This window comes from Lathyrus oleraceus, chromosome 7 (genome assembly GCF_024323335.1).
Source record: "Lathyrus oleraceus cultivar Zhongwan6 chromosome 7, CAAS_Psat_ZW6_1.0, whole genome shotgun sequence".
Lineage (NCBI taxonomy): Eukaryota > Viridiplantae > Streptophyta > Magnoliopsida > Fabales > Fabaceae > Lathyrus > Lathyrus oleraceus.
Genome location: NC_066585.1, coordinates 411,174,250 through 411,191,438, shown reverse-complemented (window position 1 = coordinate 411,191,438; position 17,189 = coordinate 411,174,250). Strand labels below are relative to the sequence as shown.

At 39.0% G+C, this 17,189-nt stretch overlaps 1 non-coding gene across 1 annotated transcript; it reads left to right on the top strand.

The window, feature by feature from the left end:
* Nucleotides 1–3,503: 3,503 nt before the first annotated feature.
* On the top strand, nucleotides 3,504–3,610 carry LOC127109444 (small nucleolar RNA R71). The gene has a single exon (XR_007796732.1). It is a non-coding gene; the product is annotated as a small nucleolar RNA R71 (small nucleolar RNA).
* Nucleotides 3,611–17,189: the final 13,579 nt, after the last annotated feature.

The following is a 17,189-nucleotide window of genomic DNA, read 5'->3' as shown; positions in this document are numbered from 1 at the left end:
TGGCACGTTACTTACATCTAAGGATTTTTGAAAGTGTTCATGAGGGCCTAGGCTATCGTCTTCAATGGCTTCTAGTTTAGCTATCAGTCTATCATAGGCAAAATCATCATTTATGGGTACGAAGTCTGGTTTCAGGTGTTCTAGCCTAGAAAGGTGATCAACTACTACATTTTCAGTGCCTTTTTCATCTCGGATATCTAAATCAAACTCTTGTAGTAACAGAATCCATCGGAGTAACCTGGGCTTGACATCTTTTTTACTTAATAGGTAACGAATGGCAGCATGATCGGTGTAAACTATAATTTTGGCTCCTACTAGATAAGATCTGAATTTGTCTATAGCAAAAACTACAACTAGTAGTTCCTTTTCAGTTGTTGCATAGTTAAGTTGGGCGGCGTCTAGGGTTCTACTGGCATAGTAAATCACATGTAATTTTTTTTCTTTCCTTTGTCCTAGAATGGCTCCAACGGCATAATCACTAGCGTCACACATTATCTCAAAAGGTTCTGACCAATCAGGGGGTTGCATAATGGATGCTGAAATCAACGCTAGCTTTAAAAGATTAAATGCTTCATTACATTTTTTATCGAAAATGAATTCAGCATCTTTCATTAAAAGGCCAGTTAAAGGTTTAGTTATTTTAGAGAAGTCTTTGATAAAACGCCGGTAGAATCCAGCATGTCCAAGGAAACTTCAGACTTCTCTGATAGTTTTGGGTGGTTTTATATTCTCTATGACTTCTATCTTAGCTCTATCTACCTCAATACATTTTTCGGAAACTATATGTCCTAAAACAATCCCTTCGGTAACCATGAAATGACACTTTTCCCAGTTTAGCACAAGGTTCACCTCCACGCATCTCTCCAGGATTTTCTCAAGGTTAACAAGACAATTTTGGAAATCAAATTCGCAAACCGAGAAATCATCCATAAATACTTCCATGATACTATCTAGGTAATCTACAAAGATTAACATCACGCAGCGTTGGAAAGTAGCTGGGGCATTACAGAGTCCGAATGGCATTCTTCTGTAGGCAAAAGTTCCATAAGGGAATGTAAAGGTAGTTTTCTCTTGATCTTCGGGGTGGATAGGTATTTGGAATAATCCAGAGTATCCATCTAGATAGCAAAAGTAGGAGTGTCTGGCTAGACACTCCAACATTTGGTCTATAAATGGTAAAGGGAAATGATCCTTCCTGGTTGCTTTATTTAACTTTCTGTAGTCTATGCACATCCGTCATCCTCCTTCTATCCGTTTGCTATATGTTCTCCTTTATCATTTTGCACTACTATGATGCCTCCCTTTTTAGGTACTACATGCACAAGGCTCACCCACTTACTATTCGAGATCTGATAGATTATACCTGCCTCAAGTAACTTAAGAACTTCTCTTTTAACAACATCACTCATTATAGGGTTTATTCTTCTCTGATGTTCTTTGGAGGGCTTTGAATCTTCTTTGAGCAAAATCCAATGCATGCATACGGATGGGCTTATACCTTTCAGATCAGAGATATTATATCCTAAGGCTGAGGGATATCTTCGTAAAACATCTAAGAGTTGGTGTGTTTCCTCTTGGCTCAAGGTAGCACTGACTATAACTGGACGGTTCATCTCTTCATCAAGAAACTCATATCTCAGGTTCTTAGGCAGTTCCTTAAGTTCTAAGGTTGGTTTCTTAGGGCATGGCATATGATCTGGGGTAAGGGATAAACATTCATAAAGGTTATCATCGATGTAGGGTTTCCTAAAGTTATCATCTTCCAGTATGAGAGTTGATGGCAACTTAATTGTTTTTATGATTTCTTCTTGTTCTATTTCCCTAATGTATTCATCAATGATATCTATGGCATAACATGCGTCTCCCGTCACAGGTGCCATAAGAAATTTTGAAAGTATAAATTCTATCTTCTCGTCACCCACCTCAAAGGTCAACTTTCCTCTCTTGACATCTATTATGGCTTCTGCAGTTGATAAGAATGGTCTACCTAGAAGGATTGGTATATCATCATCCTCTTTAATGTCCATGACAACAAAATCAGTAGGGATAAATAATTGACCTATCCTAACAGGGACATCTTCTAATATGCCTATCGGATACTTAACAGATCTATCAGCTAATTGTAGTGACATCTTAGTAGGTTGTAATTCTCCTAAGTTTAACCTCTCATAAACTGCTAAAGGCATTAAGCTCACACTAGCTCCTAAGTCTAGAAAAGCTTTTTCGATGACATGACTTCCCATATACAAGGAATGGAGAAATTTCCAAGATCTTTATCTTTTTTGGCTAACTTATTCTCGGAAATAGAGTTACATTCCAAGGGCTTCGGATCGTCGAGTCTACGTTTGTTGGTAAGGATGTCTTTGAGAAACTTTGCATAAGAAGGTATTTGGGTGATGGCTTTTGTGAAAGGGATTTCTACGTGAAGTTTTTCTATAACCTTAATGAATTTCTGATACTGGTTATTGATCTGGGTCTGTTTGAGTCTTTGCGGATATGGTATCGGTGGTTTGTATGGAGGGGGTGGTACATAAGTTTTGTCTTTAGATTCTTCTCTTTTTTCTTGACCTTCCTGTTTTTCAGATTCCTCTGGTTCCTTCACTTCGTCCGTGGGTTCGGTATATTCCTTAGAAGTTTTGGGTTCACTCAATCTTGCGTTAAATGGCTCATCATAAGCGGTCCCACTTTGTAGGGTAATGGCATTGGCTTGTCTTCTCGGATTTTGTTGAGGTTGTCCAGGGAACTGTCCTCCAGGTGTAGTCTGGGGGGCTTGGTTTAAGGCTACCTGAGAGATCTGGGTTTCAAGCATCTTATTGTGAGTAACTATTTGGTCAACCTTGGTTCCTAACTGGGTAATCAGTTCGTTAACGTGAATGTTCTGGTTCATGAACTCTTTGTTTTGTTGGGTTTGAGCAGTGATAAAATTTTCCACAATTTTCTCAAGGCTTGGCTTTGGTGGCACAGGTTTGGTAGGTTAATTTGGTCTTGGGGCTTGGTAACCTGGTTGTCTCGGAGGTGCAGTAATTTGGATAGGGTTATTGTTCTTATAGGAGAAGTTCGAGTGATTCCTCCATCCAGGGTTGTAGGTATTCGAATATGGGTTCCCTTGGGCGTAGTTCACTTGCTCAGAGTTGGTTTCGTTTAAGAGACTGCATTCTGCAGATTGGTGTCCTTTGGTTCCACATATCTCACAATCCGATGAAACTGCAACTGTAGTATTCGGGTTTATACACATATGCTCAACCTTGAGGGCTAACGCGTCCATTTTAGCTTGCATCATGTCTATAGAGCTTAACTCATGTACTCCTCCTTGGGCTTCCTTCTTCTCAACTGTCGCTCGTTCAACTCCCCATGATTGATGGTTTTAAGCCATATCTTCGATAAGGGCACTAACTTCAGGGTAAGGTTTGTTCATCAGTGAGCCACCTGCGGTAGCGTCGATGGTCATCTTAGTGTTATAGTGAAGTCCATTATAAAAGGTCTGAATGATTAACTAATTTTCTAAACCGTGATATGGGCATGCTCTTAACAGCTCTTTATATCTCTCCCAAGCTTTGAACAACGATTCTCCTTGATTCTGGGTAAATCTGGTTATTTGGTTTCGAAGAACGGCGGTCTTACTTGGGGGAAAGTATCTAGCAAGGAATACTTTTCTAAGGTTTTCCCAAGTTGTTATAGAATTGGGTGGAAGGGAATCTAACCATAATAGGGCTTTATCTCTGAGGGAGAAAGGGAATAATCTTAAACGGATTGCCTCAGGAGAAGCTCCATTGGTTTTAAAAGTGTCTGCTAATTGGAGAAAGATTTTTAAATGTTGGTTTGGGTTCTCAGTAGCAAGACCTGCAAATTATCTCTGTTGCACTAGTTGCAACAGGGAGGGTTTAAGTTCAAAATTATTAGCTGGGATGGTTGGGTTTACTATACTAGAACTAGGTTCTTTGTTGCATGGTTAGGTGAAATCCTTAAGAGGTCTTTGATTTTGATCTTCGGCCATAGCTATCCTAATTCTATGGAAAAATAAATGTGTGCGAGCGTAACGTTCAGGTTCCGCCAGAGGATCTACTAAGCTTCTGGTGCTACGAATCCTTTGCATTGACCGGCAGGTGACAACCTAAGTCTAAACGATATAACAACAAAGTACGCAATTTGACGAAATTGGTCCCTGGCAACGGCGCCAAAAACTTGATGCGTGTTTTTCGCAAGTATACGAACGCGTCAGAGTAATATAAAAGATTGTCGAATCCACAGAGACCAAATGTCAATCTATCGTTATCTATTATTACGGTGTTTATCTAAGGTAATCGTAACAGGATTTTTAAGAGTGCCCAATGAAAAATAAAGTATTAAATTAAGTTCAATTAATAAAGACAGGTTCGAATGTAATTCACATAATCAATTAATAATCCAAGTACTTGCTAATAGAATTACTTATGGATAGTGTTTCCTACTTTGAAAAGAACCAATTTAACGGGAACTGTCGCTTTCGCGTATTCAGAACCTAGCTGTACTCCCTAATCAAACCCTCTTATTGTCACTTATAAAAAGGCGCGCATTGCGTTAGAGTAGTAAACCTATTTTTAAGAAATATAGTGTCTTGACTAAGTTGAAAAGTATTTTGACCTGGATTTCTTAACCAAAAGAGGTTCTCACGAACCAGACTCTAAACTTATAAACGCGTCCGAAAATAGTTTTAAAATCACTTTTCTTTTTAAGTTAAAAACTCCTAATGAACTAAACAAAACGCTTTCGCTGTATTTGAAATAGTTAAAAACAACTAAGTTTAAACAGACGTCAAACGGCTTTCGATCTTACCCAACGGAAATTAAGTGCGGGAAAACTTAAGTTGAAAGTCAAAATAGTCCTTAAGTGTTTCTACGAACAATTGTACGGATTATCGGTTCAATTACGATCCTTACATTCTAACCTTTATAGGTTTAGCCAGACATGGTAAAGTAAAAATTCATTTTAATTTTTATCATAAAAACGGATAAATAAAAGACTAAAAAAAAGGGTAATAAGTGCGAGTGCAGGAAAGTAAATAAAAGTAGTGCGAGTGCGGAAAATAAGTTAAAGTAGTGCGGGTGCAGGAAAGTAAATAAAAGTAGTGCGGTGCAAGAAATAAAGGAAAGTAGTGCAGTGTGAGAAATAAATAAAGTAAAGTGCGAGTGCGGGAAAGTAAACAAAATAAAGGCAGTGCGGGAAAGTAAACAAAATAAAGGCAGTGTGGGAAAGTAAACAAAGTAAAGTGCGAGTGCGGGAAAGTAAACATAATAAAGGTGGTGCGAGAAAATAAAGTAGACAAAGGTAAAGCAATAAAACCTGCTCCAATCGGAGGGTCGAATAAAGTGAGGAACAGAAATGAAAATGGCGGCAGGATTAAACTTCCTTCCAAAGTGCTCCAAACTCGATTACAGACTCGATTACACAGTGTGGCAACACTCTGATATGAAGCGATTACCACTTTTACACAATACTGATATATGCCTAGTTGTAACTAAGTTTGGATGATCAAACAAATGAAATCAAGGCTCTATTTATAGGCAAGAAGAAAACATGGAGATTACAAGGATGCCCCTAAGTTTGAAAATGGGCAGGAACCATTTTGTTCTTGTGGCGCCCGCCATAGAAGGAAATTGCAACGCCCAAGTGGAGATTGTGGGAGGCGTGACAGTTGAGGAGAGGTTGAGACTGGGACACGTCATGGCTGGACCCATGGCGCCCGCCACAGTGGGAGCCACAAGTGTAAAATGCTGATTTTATGGCTTTTTAGCTCATTTTCGCTCCTTTTCTCGACCGGGGCTCCGATTAGATTGAAAACCTGAAAACAAAGAAAAACATAGTAATAACATAACAAAATAACAATAAAACAACTAAAATGCATGCGAAATCAGAGTCGAAAATACGGTGAATTTCAGTGTCATCACTTAGTGTAGAAAAATGATGCATTCAAGGCATTCAAGAAATATACGAAGTAAGTCCAAAATGAGAAATCGCTAACTATTGCCTCCATAAGAAACGACCATGGTGGAGAATTCCAAAATGCCTCCTTCGAAGAGTTTTACGAAGAACATGGAATGTTTCATAATTTCTCGGAACCAAGGACTCCTCAACAAAATGGAGTGGTGGATAGAAAGAATAGGTCACTTGTGGAACTTGCACGAACGATGCTAGGCGACTCAAATCTTCCAAAGTATTTTTGGGCGGATGCGGTAAGCACGTCATGCTATGTAAGTAATAGAATTATCATTAGACCTATCCTGAAAAAGACTCCCTAGGAACTCTTCAAAGGAAGGAAACCAAACATATCTTACTTTCACATTTTTGGGTGCAAATGCTTTGTTCTCAACAATGACAAAGACAATTTAGGTAAGTTCGAAGAGAAGTCTGATGAAGGTATATTTCTTGGATACTCTCTTAAGAGTAAAGCTTTTAGAATATATAATAAAATAACTTTAAAAATTGAAGAATCTATGCATGTTACTTTCGATGAATCTAACCCCTCCAAGGAGGATATTGTTTTGTGTGATGATGATGATGATATTGTAGAAGTTCCTCAAATAGATACTTCAAGTGGAAACAATGGTGATCAACCAAAACATTAAGATGAGAAAACAAACAAATAATAATGATCTACCTAAGGAATGGAGAACTCATTAGGATCATCCAATTGATAAAGTCATTGGTGATATTAGTCAAGGCGTTGCAACAAGATTAAATCTGAAAGATGCATGCTTAAATATGGCTTTTGTCTCACAAATTGAACCTTCCAAAGTTGATGAAGCCTTAGGTGACGACCAATGGATAATTGCTATGCAAGAAGAGTTAAACACTTTCGAAAGGAATCAAGTTTGGGAACTTGTCCCTAGGCCAAGTGATAAACACATCATAGGTACCAGATGGGTGTCTAAGAACAAGCTTGATGAGAATGGTATAATTGTTTGAAACAAAGCTAGATTGGTGGCCCAAGGATACAATCAAGAGGAAGGCATTGAATTTGAAGAAACATTCGCTCCGGTTGCAAGGTTAGAAGCTATTCGTTTATTAATTGCTTATGCATGTTCATTAAATTTTCAATTATTTCAAACGGATGTCAAGAGCACATTTTTGAATGGCTACATCAATGAAGAAGTCTATGTCAAACAACTCCCGGGCTTTGAAGACTTCAAAAATCCTTCACCTGTTTTCAAGTTGAGGAAAGCTCTTTATGGCCTAAAGCAAGCACCTAGAGCATGGTATGATCGTCTCAACAACTTTCTTTGTGAAAAGGGTTTTGAAAAAGGTAAATTGATAAAACCTTGTTTATTAACAAAATAAAAGATAACACTTTATTGGTTCAAGTCTACGTTGACGACATCATATTCGGCTCAATAATCAAACAAATGTGTGAAGAATTTGCATCAATGATGCAAGGAGAATTCAAGATGTCCATGATGGGTAAGATGAATTATTTTCTTGGACTTCAAATTAAGCAACTGAAGGATGGCATCTTCATCAAACAATCAAAGTACTGCAAAGAGTTATTAAAAAGATTCGACATAGATAGTTGCAAGGCAATGTCTACTCCGATGGGATTCAGATCTTATGTTGATCAAGATGAAGCAGGTGTTTCGATTGATATAACAAAGTATCGAGGTATGATTGGTTCCTTACTTTATTTGACGGCAAGCCATCCTGATATTATGTTCAGTGTGTGTCTTTGTGCTCGTTTTCAAGCCAATCCAAAAGAATCACATCTCACTGCTGTTAAGAGAATCATGAAATATCTCAAGGGAACAACAAATGTCGGCCTATGGTATCCTAAAGGTAGTATTTGCAATTTAGTTGGTTATTTTGACGCTTACTATGCAGGATGTAAAACTGATCGATAAAGTACTAGTGGTACATGTCATATCCTTGGAAACACATTAGTTTTGTGGGCTTGCAAGAAACAAGCATATGTTGCTCTAAGCACTGCCGAAGCAGAATACATAGCCGCAGGTAACTGTTGCGCTCAAATACTTTGGCTTAAGCAACAACTTCGTGACTACGAACTCGATCTTGGATGCATTCCTCTTCATTATGACAACACAAGTGCGATAAACATTACAAAGAATCCGATCATGCACTCAAGAACCAAACATATTGACATTCAGCATCACTTTCTTTGTGACCACGTGCTTCAAGGAGATGTCGAAGTCACATTTGTGGATACTCATAATCAACTTGCCGACATCTTCGCAAAACCTTTGGCGCGAGAACCATTTTACAAAATTCGAAGGAAACTTGGGATTCGAGATGAATGTGACATATAATATGTCAAAAACATATCACTAATCAAAGGTGCACATACATTTCCAACTCATCTATTTACATTTGCAATTTATTTCATGGATCTCTACTTCTACTCCTTTCTTTTACATGATTCATTGGGTGTCTCTTGCATGAATCTTTGTTAAAAATATGTGTTTTTTTAGCTTTTTTCATTGAGTAAATTGATTTACTCATGATGTAAATCGATTTACACATAAAACAGTAGCACTGGTTTTTGTATTTGGCATATTTGGCACTGAGTAAATCGATTTACCCATGTTGTAAATCAATTTACCCATAAAACAATAGCATTGTTTTTTCATGTGGTTTTCTATTACTAGTTATGATGTATATTCTATTTTATATTTGTCATGTGGTTATCTTTCACCCATCTTTCCCTTCTTTTTGATAATGACAATGGGATTTTATTTTTTTGTATTTTTCCATTGACTACAACGTTGGTCGTTATCCACTGTAGGTTATGAATCCCAAGACCTTGCTTTGATTGACGATGATTGAATTGATCTTTGACTGTCTGAGATCTAGTGTAGCAGGCTCAAAGATCATAATCAATTCCTTTACCCCTAACTTTGTCCTGGACATTTTCTATTCTTTTCATCCACCGGGATGCTCCTTTTTGCCTAAGTCCCCCTTTGGGGTTTTTGACTTAGTGAGCTTCATGTTTTTATTTGATCCCTAACTTTTGCATGGAGAATTCATTTTTCGGTCCATCGGGATAACCATTTTTGCCTAGATTAATCTCTAGCGGGCTTTTATCATCATTTGTTTTTAGGTATAATATTTTTTGACTATGTCTGCATTCACTGGCGATGGCAAATCTTTCCCATTCATTACTGTGAGGATTAGGGCTCCGCTTGAGAAATCTTTCTTAATGATAAAAGGTCCTTCGTAGTTGGGAGTCCATTTACCTCGAGGATCCGAGTGAATAACAGAATACCGTTTGAGCACGAGTTCTCCCGAGTGATACTTACGAGGAAGAACTTTCTTATCAAAAGCTAGTTTGAGGCATCTTTGGTACAACTGACCATGGCAAACAACTGTTAAACGCTTTTCTTTAATCAAATTCAGCTGCTCATACCGAGATTGAACACATTCAGCTTCATCAAGATCAGCCTCCATAATGACCCTGAGTGAAGGAGTCTCGACCTCAATTGGTAGAATGGCCTCCATCCCATACACTAATGAGTACGGAGTTGCCCCAGTGGATGTACGAACCAAGGTTCTGTAACCGTGCAAAGTAAATGGTAACATCTCATGCCAATCCTTGTATGTCTTGACCATTTTCTGGGCGATTCTATTGATGTTCTTATTAGCTGTTTCTACGGTGCCATTCATCTTGGGACGGTAGGGTGAAGAGTTGTGGTGCTCGATCTTAAATTCTTCGCACAACATCTTCATCATATTGTTGTTGAGATTACTGGCATTTTTAGTGATGATCTTGCTAGGAATTCCATAGCGGCAGATTATCTCCTTTTCTATAAACCGAGTAACCACTTGTCGAGTGACATTGGAATATGAAGTAGCTTCGATCCACTTCGTGAAGTAATTGATAGCAACTAGGATGAGTCGATGACCATTGGAAGCTTTAGGCTCTATCATCCCAATCATATCAATACCCCACAAAGAGAAGTGCCATAAAGATGTCAGAACATTCAACGGGGTTGGTGGCACGAAGATCTTGTCACCATATATTTGACATTTGTGGCATCTTCTAACAATATTGTAACAGTTGACCTCCATTGTCGTCCAGTAATATCCAGCCCAGAGGATCTTTTTGGCCATAGCAGGACCTTTCGCATGTACACCATCGCAACCTTCATGTATAGATTTTATGATCGTGCTAGCTTCGTGTCTATCCACACATCTGAGCAGCACGAAATCATAATTCTTCTTGTATAACACATCACCGTTTAAGAAAGACTTGGAAGAAAGTTTTCTCAAGGCCTTCTTATCAGTAATAGATATACCATCGGGATATTGTTGTTTCTCCATAAATGTCTTTATATCATAGAACCAGGGCTTATCATAAAGATCTGCCTCGATTGCTAGATAATGTGTTGGTTCTTCTAAATGGTTAATATGGATAGTTGTCGCTTCATTCTTCCATTCGACTTTAAACATAGATGCCAACGTAACTAGAGCGCTTGCTAACTGATTCTCTTCCCCAGGAATATAATGAAAAGAGACTTTGTCAAAGTAGGGTATCCATTTTCTGGTATGCTTCTTATAAGGTATCAATTTGCTATCCCGAGTTTTCCAATCACCTTTTACCTGACTTATTACCAGAGCTAAATCTCCGTATACATCAAGGATCTTGATCCTTAAGTCAATGGCTGCCTCCATACCATAGATACGTGCCTCATATTCTGCCATATTGTTGGTGTAGTCAAAGGTAATCTAGAGGTAAATAGAAGGTGGAAACCAGTTGGAGAAGTAATAACTGCGCCTATTCCATGACCACTAGCATTTGAAGCACCACCGAACACGAGCGTCCATCGCGATCCTGGTTCGGGGCCTTCCCTAGGGCCTTCCTCGGGGCCTGGAATAGCGAAATCTCTAATAAACATGATATCTTCATCTCACATTCAGTGAATTTCTTGTTGAGGTAGTATATTGCATGTTCTTTCTTGCATGTATCATCATGTTGACCCAAGATGCAACCCATATATTCATCGAGTACCGTGAGGTACATAATAAGGGGCCTACCAAGAACCGGCGGTATGAGGATTGGTGGTTCTTGCAAGTACTTTTTTATTTTGTAAAATTCCATTTGAAAATCGTCATTCCACACAATCGATTGATTCTTCTTCAATAGTTTAAATATCGGTTCACAAGTAGTTGTTAAATGTGATATGAGTCTGGAAATGTAATTGAGCCGACCAAGGAAACCTCAAACTTCTTTTTCTGTTTGGGGAGGTGGCATACCTTGGATGGGTCAAACTTTTTACAGATCAACCTTAATACCTTTCTGAATGACTATGAAACCCAATAGCTTACCAGATCGGACCCCAAAAGTGCACTTTACTGGATTCAGATGCAACTGGAACTTCTGGAGCCTAGCAAACAACTTCCTCAGGTTTTATAAGTGACCATCTTCAGTTCTGGATTTGGCAATCATGCCTTCCGCATAAACCTCAATCTTTTCATGAATCATATTGTGAAAGAGGGTTACCATTGCACGTTGATACGTTGCCCCTATGTTATTCAAGCCGAACGACATTACTTTGTAGCAGTAGGTTCCCCAAGGTGTGATGAAAGTTGTCTTCTCCATATCATATGGAGACATCTTTATCTGATTATACCTTGAGAAACCATCCATGAAGGAAAAGACGGAAAATTGAGTTGTATTATCAACCAAAACATCAATATGAGGAAAATGGAAATCATCCTTTGGGCTCGCTTTATTGAGGTCTCGATAATCTACTCACATTCTGACTTTGTTGTCCTTCTTCAGAACTGGAGAAATATTAGAAACCCACTGTGGATATTCACAAATAGCTAGAAAGCCGGTGTCAAACTGCTTCTTAACCTTTTCTCTGATCTTGAGTGCTATGCCGGGTCTGGTCCTTCTGAGCTTCTATTTGACTGGAGGACATTCAGGCTTGAGTGGCAAGTGGTATTCAACAATGTTGGTGTCTAATCCTGGCATATCTTGATATGACCAAGCAAAGACGTCAACATATTCATGTAATAACTTGACCAACTTAGAGCGTACATGCTGGGAAAGAGATGCCCCAATCTTTACTTCTTTTTCATCAGTTTTAGAACCCAAATTAATGACACCCACTGGTTCATTGTATGGCTAAAACTCTTTTTCTTCATGATCAAAGAGCCGTGCTAGTTCAGCCAATAATTCACAATCTTCCTCACTGTCATCTTCAGCTTGTTTAATTGGAAATCCAGACTTACAACCAATTCTTGCCAGGTTGTTATCAATGGTTTTGTTTGATCTCCATCTTATGAGCTTATTTTTAGTATGTTTTTTATAAAGTGGAAAAAGAAAAAGAAACTTTTTCCATTTCATTTTTTTGTGAAAAAGTAAATATAACTAAAAGAAAAAGGAACACAAATTTTGCATGCAAAAAGTACTTTCTTTATTTAATCTCATAATACTTTTAAACATGGGGGCTCTTACAAGCTATCCTCTTGTCTCGGGCAAAGACAAGGGATTAAGAAAACAAAATGCATTATGTTTTCTCCGAATACACTATAGGAATCACGAAAGTTATCCAGTTGGTGAGCTTGAATCCTGGAGGACATCTACGTACAAGACTGGGAGTCTCCGGTTCGCTGCCACTAGATTCTCCAATGACTGCCATAGTATGATTGCTTGGGAAGCATGCGCTGCTGAATCTGACCGGGTTGAACTGTTTCTTCTTTGGGCTTGCTTTGCGAGCAAATGGGCGATAGCCAATACCGAATATGCCACGCTTCTCTGCCGCATTGACAACTTTACCCCAACTGGCTAATGGACCTTTCTCTAGAGTCTTCTTGGGGCTTCTGACTGAAGATAAGATGATAGCATATGACTAATCATGATTAGCAGTAGCTGAAGTGACCTCTTCAAACTCTAAATAGTGGGGTGGAATTTCAACAACCCCTTCACTTGTCTCGACATATCTGAACGAAGAAAGTTCACTAACCAACAAGTCTTCTTTACCACATACTATAACCGACTTGTCATCGATCAGGAATTTCAACCTTTGGTGCATTGTAGAAGTGACTTCCCCAGCAGCATGAATCCACGGTCTACCCGACAAACAACTGTAGGCCGGGTTGATGTCCATGACTTGAAAGGTGATACTGAATTGGTGAGGTCTAACACAAATGGGTAGATCTACTTCCCCAATGACCTGTCTTCTGGAGGACTCAAAAGCTCGAATAATCATTGCACTAGTCCTCATCTCGGGCCCCTTAAACTGTAATTTACTTAATGTAGCTTTTAGCATTACATTAAGTGTGGAACCAATATCAACAAGGACTCGAGATAGAAGGGAGTCTGTACACATGACTAAAATGTGTAATTCTTTATTGTGACCATTTCCCTCAGGAGGTAATTCTGCTTCATTAAATCCTAAGTATCTGCTGGCGGTGATATTTGCAAGCACTTCATCAAATTAATCGACCGTGATATCTTGCATCACATGAGAGGTATTTAGGAATTTCAACAATGCTTTTATGGTGAGCCTCAGAACTCATAAGTAAGGATAGTATGGAGATTTTGGAAGGGGTCTGACCCAACTGATCAACAATCTTGAAGCCACTCTTCTTTATCAATTTGAGGAATTCTTGGCCTTCCTCAAAAGTGATACTTTTATCGTGACCTTGAACCTGTTTGTCTTCAACCATCAGCCCATTTCCCTTAGAAGTCTCAGATTCTGCAACCTTATCGGCAATAACCTTTATTAATGTTGGAACAATTTTCATGGCCGGAGTGGCGGGTACAGATGCTCCTGCCTGCGGAGGAGGAGTAGGAAGTACCTTCTCCTTAGGCGGGACAACTGTTGGTGATGGAGACACCCTAGAAGTGTAATTTAGTGAAAATACACGACCACAACGAGTCATGCCTCCCGTTCTAGTTATATTAATAATTTTAGTGTCAGGGATTTGAGTTTCCTTTCCGCCTAGGTACACGATCGTCTCATACCTCCAAGGCACCGCCTTAGTGTTTTGATACGGAAACGGACCAGGAATACAAATATGGATTAGCTGAATCTTCTTAGGAGAAGCTTCAATCTTCTTAGGAGAAGCTTCAATCTTCTTCTTCCTATACATGATGGTTATAGGGTCAATCACTGCAATTTCTTCAACTGGCTTAGATATGGAGAAATGTATCAACCCTTGATTCATAAACTCTTACACACAGCCCTTCAGGTCATCACAACTATCAGGATTATATTTACACACAATGCAATCTTCATGGGTACCAACCAGAAACCCTAACTTTGTAAGCTTTTTCCACACTACTGACATCAGAGTCCTCACATTGTCAACCCTCTTAATAGATTCTGCGGTTTCCTCTTCGATTACAACATTGATTGCTGGGCCACCATGATTAGGCAGAAGGTTTGTTTCCACATTAGGATTTTCTTCTAAGAAAGACAAAACCTTATGGTTAATCAACTCTTGTATTTTATTCTTGAGCGGTCATCAATCTTCAGTGGAATGCCCTATATACCTGGCTTGGAAGGCGCATGAAGCATTAGGGTTATGATTTGGATGATAAGGAGGAATGGATGGTGGGATTTCCCTTAGAATAATATCCCATACATGGATCAAATACGAAACCAATTCAGCATATGGTACTGGGATCCAATCAAGATGAGGACATTTGCCAAAGTTATTCCTATTATTCCGGCCTTGACCTTGGCCCCTATTATCACGAGTGTTCTGTTGATTCTGAGCATTCTGAGTCGGTGTTGGTTGCTGATTGTGATTTTATGGTTGGTACTGACACAAAGGTTGTTGATACTGAGCGGCGACAACATACAGATACGGATAATATGTCATGGGAGCCATAGGAAATTGATATTGGGGTGGACACTTGCTGTTACAATGCTTATCTCCTCTTCTTTCTTTTTTGTAAAGCTCATATGTGGCTTCTTATTTGTAGTATGTTGAGCAACGATACCTGCATTTCCCGATTTAACCCCATTTTTGGCACGTTCACTGATGGTCACCATGTCTGCAAAGTTGGTAGAAGAACTACCAATCATTTTCTCGAAATACAGTCTGTAAAGAGTACCCATAAAGATGTCAACGAGTTCATTGTCCAATAAAGTCGATCTGACCCTAGAAGCCATTTCACTCCAACATTGAGCATACTCTTTAAAAGTCTCGCTAGATTTATGTGACTGATTCTGCAGCTGCAATCTGGTCGGAGCCATATCGAGGTTGTACTTATAATTCTTTAGGAACACTTCGGATAGATCTCTATAAGATCTGTTCTTCATACGCTCTAAGCCCGTGTACCAGTCCAAGGAAGCCCCTGACAGACTATCTTGGAAATAGTGGATTAGCATATCATCATTGTCAATATACGATTCCATTTTCCTATAGTACATCATTATGTGACTTCGAGGACAACTTAGCCCCTTATATTTTGGTAGATCTGGTACTTTGAACTTCTGAGGGAGTACCAAGTTTGGAACTAAATAGAGATCTCTTGCATCTATTCCGAAGGCAGGAAAACCTTCGACGACTCTTATTTTATCATCCAACAACTGATAATTTGCCGGCCGGGACGGACTGGCAGTAGGAAAGAAGAGTTGACTGGCCGGTCGGGAGGTGTCTTGAGCAAATGCCTGAACATGCACAGTTTAGAGAGCAAATAACATCTGCGGAAGATAAGATAAACCGGGAGGCACTGTTTGGGAAGTGTAACGGTGTATTCGTCGCTATATGATTTATCGATTAAACCATAAGCAAAGCATACAATGAAATTTCGAGTCGCCACCGCACTTTTATTTATCCAAAGGACTGGCTAAAAAGCGAACAAAAGCCTAAGAAGTTTTACACGTAGAAAACTAATAAAAAGATCAGAGAGTCTGGGTAAGGGGTAAATTACGCAATGGGAAGGTGTTAGGCACCCACTACGTCCTATGTACTCCTAGGGAGCCCTTTTCACACTTGTTGTATAAAATTGTTATTTGTTATGACATAAGTATTGTGCAAACATGATTGGGATGATGAGAAAAGAATATACAATTCTTATTGGGTTTGAACGGATGAACCCGCTGCCTACGTACCTTCCATCAAAGGTAAGGATCAAAACGCCGTAGTTCGGCTAAAAGATTTCCAAAAGTTGGTGGATTCAATTTTAAACACAAGCACTGAGGCTTTTCATTATCAATGGGAGAACACTCGACCAAGGAACAACATCCACCATGCGAGGATAGCTTCGACGTACTAGAGGGGTTAACCCTGTTTTCAGTACGGAAGTCTTACTGTCGACTCACTAAGGATAGGCAAGATTTACATCAACCACAATGATAATTGAAACCTATGGCTAATGCATCAATGGACAAAGCCAAAACAAGTGAATGGGTGAAATTAATTGATTGTGATTATGAAAGTGGAGTCAAAGTATGATTAAGATTGATTCAAAGAAGTATTATGAAATGGAGTTTGAAAAAAAAGTCAAGGACGTGGGGTCCAGGTTTTTGGTTTGAAAACATGAAGATGTTTGCACAATATCTATGTCAAGTTTGAAATCAAAGTGTGAAAAGGTTTAGGACATAATGAGGATGAATGGATGAAGATGGATTGTAAAACTTCTTAGAAGGTTCACCTCTTGAGATCATATGGGAGATGATTCAAGTGTGTCCTTTGGAATAAGCAATGGATAATAATAAAGTAAGCAAGCAAATGATACCGGATGCCACTCAATGGTCTTACTCCAATCTCACAAACAAAAGCGGATATCGGATACCAATAGATGGATTTACACCAATCTCCTAAAACAAAACTGGATATCAGAGGCCACTCAATGGACTTACACTAATCTCCTCAGAAAGAAACAAAGATGAAATATGGAAGTCAACTGCCAATCTATCTGGACTTAAGTTAACTCCACAGATGCTCATAGGAATACCAATGCCACATTACTGGGACTTACAATGGATCCTCACATACAACAAACAAATGCAACTTATGATCATAGGAAAGCAAATGCCAACTTACAGGGACTTACAATTGCATCCTCACATAAACAAAGAAAAGCAAAACATGGACGTCAGATGCCAATCTATCTGGGCTTACTCTAACCTCCACAGTATGGTCCTAGGAATACAAATGCCAAATTACACGGACTTACAATTGTATCCTCACATACAATCAAACAAAGCAACATGTGATCATGGGAAAGCAAATGCCAACTT